The sequence below is a fragment of the Grus americana genome, chromosome 3 (genome assembly GCF_028858705.1).
Source record: "Grus americana isolate bGruAme1 chromosome 3, bGruAme1.mat, whole genome shotgun sequence".
NCBI lineage: Eukaryota > Metazoa > Chordata > Aves > Gruiformes > Gruidae > Grus > Grus americana.
Window position 1 is genome coordinate 72,680,871 of NC_072854.1, and position 6,591 is coordinate 72,687,461.

The following is a 6,591-nucleotide window of genomic DNA, read 5'->3' on the forward strand; positions in this document are numbered from 1 at the left end:
TCTGTGGGTTAGCCTCTGCACCTCTGGTGGGACAAAGATGAGTTATAAAGCAAATAACTCTCAGATTTAAAAAATACCGTATGTGCAGATTGCTGATGCTTGTTAACCCTTGAAGTGTTGGTAGGGAGGGGGAAGAAATGTTTTCTTCCCTTCCAGGCTTCTGTAGGCTTTCATGTCTCATCCACTTCCGCTGAGTATGCAATGTAGGAGCGCACTGTTGTGAAAGTGAAAAGGGGCTGCACATACAAGATGATCCATCAACTCTGATCTAGGCATGGGTCAAACCTAGTCCAGAAGCAGCCTCATTGACACCACCTTGGCATTTGTCAACGTCCTGATTCTTGTCGCCATTTCAGGTTGCCAGATTCAGAAGACACAGTTGTAAGTTTATGGCTCTGCCTTTTGAGCATCAGAGAAAGTCTGTATCTCGGCTTGGTGGACCAAGGACATTTCTGAGCTCCCAGGTGTCCAGGTGAATTCTTCAGCTGTGTCACAACCTCTTATCAGAGTAGAATTTGGGAGTCCAGGTAGTTATCTTTGTATTAACTCATATGGTAAGAAAAGCAGTCACACAGCCTGGAAGACAGCTATTGCTTGTCAATCAAAACCTTGATTAAGATGATGGCTGAGAGACCAGGACTCAGAAGTGTGCCAAGAAGCACACCCACCTTTCCATCCAACTGCAGCCTCTGGGTTTCAGTCTTGCTAATGATTTGAGACAGGTTAAATCATGTCCTCATCAAGTTCAAGACTCCGATTAGGAATTAAGATCCAAGGTGTGATCTAAAACAAAATTAATACAGTAACGATGAATTAGCTTAATTTGGATTAGTTAAATATTAGGGCAATTCCTGTTTCACTCAAGCCTGATTGAAGACCCAGTTAGAAGATTAATGCAGCTTTATCTCTGACCAGTCTTAGCCTCATAAAATCAGCGTTGGTTCAGACTGTTCAGCTGAAGTGTCAGAATTACTCTGCAGAGATGTGCTGTAATGAATTATTTTTCGTCTCTCCAGATAAAATAAAAAGCCAACTCTTTCTAGTGATGCCGGTCGGTAAATTTATGAGGCAATCTGTAGTTTACCTTTCCATTAGCAGGCATATAAGCTACTGTCACAGGCATCCCCTGTCTTTTTATAGTAAAAATCTCACCTTTCTCATGGCAGCAAAAATCAAATCAAACAAATCTTCATCAGCTCCAGCCTGTGCGAAATGCTCTAACTCCAGTGCAGGGCTCATGGGTTTTGTGTTAAAAGCTTTTAACAAAATTCCATCTCACCCAAATGAGCGCTTTTACTTTCAGAAAAAGATAGTCCTTTATGGATGCTTTCAATCCGAGCTTTTAAACCCCTGAAGACCCTGTTTCACAGATGTTTTCTCCCTTACCCACTGCTATGCTAAGCCATGCACCACGTCTACTGTAGTTGTAGGAGGGATCACTGGAAGTGCCACGTTGTTGAAGTTAAGTAAGAGCAAGAGAGAGGCTAAAGATTTTTGTGAATTAGGTAAGGAATACAAAATGGAAGATCCTATCGATGAGATGAAAGAAAACTGTAGAAGTGAAACATGTATGTCTCTGTGGTCTGCCTACTAATTCAGCCTTAAGACACATGAATGTAACTTTTAATGAAAAATTAATTTAATGAATAACTTTAAATGAATTTTTTCAGGCACTTTGTACAAAGCATGTGCATAAACCTTTATTATGCTAGAAGACTTCACTGAACTTCTAGAATAAACTAAATTTGAACACTAGCTTACTCCTAATTGTGGCGTCTAGTAATGAACAGTATTTATGGAAGCCAGACCAAGCATGTCAGGAGTTTCAGAGCTCTGAAGAATAATGATGGAATGCCATATTATCTTCATTTTGCCTCTGCCTGAACTACAAATAGAAAACCGTGTCATTTTTCACTGCAAATCAAAGATATTTAATGCTGCTTTTTAACAATTGGCTGATCCGACCTATGCTCCAATATTCTCTGCAATTCCCCTAAAACATTGCTGCGGTTATCAGTCAAATACGTCGTTTCTAAAGTGCTAATTCTGATTGTTGTTTAAAGATAGATTTCTCCAATAAAATATCACAACTGCTTGTCAGACATGGCTTTTTTTGGTTTTTTATACGTTAAAATAAATATAAAGAAGGACAAGTTGCTTTATTTACTTACCTTCCCCTCAAGGAAACACCTCAAACTCATGGAATTGCACGTCTATTAGAAATCTTCCTGCAGAGATGGCAGCAGTATATGTGGTACATGTCTACTTGCATTTAATGTAATTGTATTAAAAGATGCCTGTAGCAAGGTCTTATTACAAACAAACAAACAAACAAAAAGCAGCACACTGAACAGGAGTATTTACTATAATTTTGGCACTGCACAGTTCAACTTCATTTTGGAGATTTTAATTTCATGAGGGAGAATGGAAAAGCTTCCTTATTACCTCAGATTTTTACTCCTAGAATGGACAAGGAAGAGAGAGGACTTGTGGCAATCATTCTTGACAGCAGTGCACTGTAAAAATAATAATACTTAGAAACTGGTAATGGCAGTATTGGTTTTATACTTTACAATGGAAACACCACAAATACATCTGCCTCTGTTAATAGTCAGCTATACTAGTAGACAAAAGCAAGTGACTGAAAAGCGCAGCATTCTGAAAATCACTGAAATGAATTGATTTAAGCATTATAAATTGGATTCTGTTTTGCTTCAAATAATTTTCTTTTCTCTATGAAAAATATTTTTTCCAGTTTTTAAAGGGGGAATCTAGCAGTGTAGTTAATTTTATTTTCCTTGTTAAGCTGCAGAACTTGCTCTTGCAGACTGAGCTGCCTAACCCAATGTCATCAACAAATTATCTGAAACACATCTTGAGCAGTTCTGCATATTTCAGCACAAGTTTTCTTTGAAAAAATTACTTATGTAGGTCCATATGCAAGAAGAGGCTCCTTTGGGGAGTTTAACAGACACTTGCAAAATAGAGGCAGATTCTGATCCTGAAAGAATTGTCTTTTAAAATGGTGCTAGAGGATTGTTACTGAGGAGAGAAGGAAGGAGGAGTGAAGCATGCCTGGAAAACATTAGTGCTGGTCACTGGTCTGAACTACTTTGAGAATTTGTTCACTCGAGCAGATCTTTTTCTCCAACTATTCTAGAGATCTTACAGATTTAAAGCACTTTCAGATCAAGTTTTTGGCTCTGTTTCTCCATTTCCATTTTTTCAACGTAACATTCACACAGCTACATAGAGCTTTACAAGAGACCACAAATAATTATTATTCGTGGTTTTGACAACTTGAAGAGTCATTACTTAGGAGATTCAACTCCTTCATAAGTGAGCTGCCTAATATTCTTTGTTTCTGTAGCAACCAATGTGTTTTCAATCCAGAATATTCAGAAATCATGAACTAGGTCTGATGTTTGATGACATTAATTTCATTTTCATGACAACTGTTTTTTGAGGGGCAGCTGAGAGTGTGTGGGGTTTATTTTTATTTTTATTTTTTTTTAAGAAAGGTGAGATTTTTAACATAATCACTTGCTTTAGGGATTTGGAGTTTCTGTAAACTTTGAAACTTTGCATTGGATGCTTTGTCTAGCATCCAGTGGGCATCCAGTTCACCCTTATGTCTACTGTGGTCTGGAAAGAATTACGATCTGTCTGATAGCACATGGTAGCTGAATTCCTCCTACTCACCTCCATGTGGCTAATTGTATCAAAGTCATTATTGCCCTGTCCAAGTTGGAAAAGAGGGACAAGACCTAAGATCTTTAATTAGTTTAGTTTGGTCTGATGTGTCTGTTTCAGCTTAATGTTTCCTCTTCTACCTGTGAATGGTCAGAGGATATGGACAGATACATCAGGTTGTGCAGGGAAGTGGTTGAGTCACCTTCTCTGGAGGTATTTAAAAGACACATAGATGTGGTGCTTAGAGACACGGTTTAGAGGCTGGACTTGGCAGTGCTAGGTTAATGGTTGGACTTGATGACCTTAAAGGTCTTTTCCAACCAAAATGATTCTGTGACTCTATGATTAACAGTGAGCTGCCACTATAGTCAATACACCCCAAACCTGGCACGTACACCCTCCCTCCCTGAGCTTGAGTAAAATATCAGGTAATCAGAAGAGGTTGGTAGCATGGTGGTAGGACATCCAGAGAGATCAAAGCACTTAATAAACATGTATAAACTGAACTTTAGCATCCTATTGCTGCATTCTTTAGAAACAGTTAGATATTACCAGATTAGCAATTGTTTCTGGACTTCCTTGCTTCCCATGTGAATGCCAGAATAAACACCCAGAGATCAAGAAAATCTGCAGGAGTGGAACTCTCTGGAAATTTGATCCCGCCCATGGCAGCGGCAGGCAGCGCTAAGCCAAGGCTACCCTGCCGCTTCACCCCTTCGGCTCTGACCCCACGGGCGCTCGGCATGGGCACAGGGCTTTGCCTGCGTAGTTGTTCCTGAGAAAGGCTAGAAATAAGCGTTCCTGCTCCCCTGCCTTCCCTCCGCCGCAAACACCTCAGCAGTCATCTGAGCGGCAAGGACTTGTCATGCCTTCCTTCATCAATAGCGAAATGGGAATCTTGATTGCCATTAAAGAAGCCTTTTTTTTTTTTTACATTTTCTCTAGGCTGTAACAAGCATTTCAACTGTTCATTTGCGTTACTGTTGCAAGATAGGGTGTAACCTGTAGACTAACTAATTAAATGCTCTTTGATTTTGAGTGAAGCAGTTGGTACAGTTTAGACAACAGAGTCTAATTAGCGCTGGATGTTGAATGGAACTAAAGACCCATGAAAAGCAAGAGGTGCTGAAATAAAAAGTCAGTGAGAGAGATGTGAAGATAAATGAGAGTAAAATAAGGAAAATAAAATAACCCTTTGCTGTGCTAGAAATACCATTCCCTCTGAAAACCCTATATTAGTTATGAAAAAGTGGTAAAATCTCATCAATCCAAATGTCCAGCTGTTTAGGGTAATATAATGGAAAGCTATCCAAAACACATTATGTCAGCAAGCAACAGATTAAGGTATCTCACAGCATTTAATTTCTTCCAGGCAACAAATTCACCCCAGTATTTTTACAATGGAATAAAAAGTCTGTATGTATTGCTTTGTGCACTATGATTCACACCCGCTCAGCAGGAAAGAGCATGTTTGCCTTAGCAGCACCTTCTTCTGTCAGTAAATGCAGCCAATTTATGGTTTTACTTGGCCGAGAAAAATGTGTATGTAACTTTCTACTAGTATGTAGTTAAGTCCATAAACTTAAAAAAAAATAAAAAAATCCTAATTGATGGGTCTACAGCATAGCTCTAAAACAATAAACTTCTATTCAATGCATGCATCCTCTTTAAGAAGTTACTAAGCTGAATGGTTTAGGAGTAACAAAGTCTAGATTGTATCCCCAGCTCTGCATTAATTCCTTGGTACTATCATCTGCTGAAGACCTGGGAACAAAGTGTACCAAAGCAGCGCTAAAAGCCATGGCCAATTCAGTTTTTCAGCACATCTGGTTCCTAGGCACCACCTTTTTTTTTTTGCAATGGGGAGATTTCAGGTTGTTGGGCCTCTTGTTTTTTTCTTTTTTCTTCCCCCCTCCCCCCCCCCCCCCGGCCTTTCAATGTATTTTCAATGTATTTATTCTGGAGGAAAGGTGGTGAACAATAAAGTCAGAAGGCTGGTCATACATTGTATGTTTACACTACCATGATTAGTCCCTGAATAAGGATGATATTTAAAAAAAAAAAAGGCACCCAGAATAATTGCAGTACAAACGCAGATGCCTTAATCCTGCAGCAGCAACATGTAAATGAGGGTAGAATCCACCTTTTCTCGGAAATAATATTTGCTTAATGATGTGCAGCATCCCTATCCGCTGGTGTGGAACAGGGCAAGGATGCCTAGGGGGACAAAGCTTCCCGAGGAGGGACGTGCACCCCGTGCTCCGCAGCAGGCTGCCGGGCAGCGCGACTGTGGTGCGGGTCAGTGCAACGCAGAAGTGGTGCCTGGCCCCGGTCAGATGCTTGAGCAGCTCAGACCTTGTGTGTAGCTGTCAAGGCGCAGAAATAAAAATGGCCCAGCGGTTCTGGAAGCCTCTCCCTGCCTCTGAGCCCTCTGGCCTGTCTCCTCACACCTCACTGCCCACATACAGCGTCAGACAGTGTTTGCCTTCTACACACAGCCACCGTACCCCCTTCTCTCTCCTCAAAACACAGAAAACAGGACGAGATACTCCCCGGGGCTGGACTCCTGTGCAGTGGGGAGGCATGCTCTTTGGGAGAGGCCCCCATAAGTTATGGCCAAAGTTGCTGGGCAGGACTTGCTCACGGTCCCCAGGAGCTGCTCCAGTCGCTGAGAAACTCGCAGCGGGGTTTGGAATCGCAGCCTCAAACAAGCTTATGTGGAGACCAGGCCCCAACCCCAACGAGTCATATATGATCAGACCTTCTGACACAGGCTCCGTGCTAAAGGTCTCCATGCCAAAACAAGGCCAATATGTTCTGCTGCCCTTCGGCTGTGTTTTTCTTCATGGGCTTCAGGCAGGCTGCTTTTTGTATATGGATTAGAATGAAAGCCAGCAT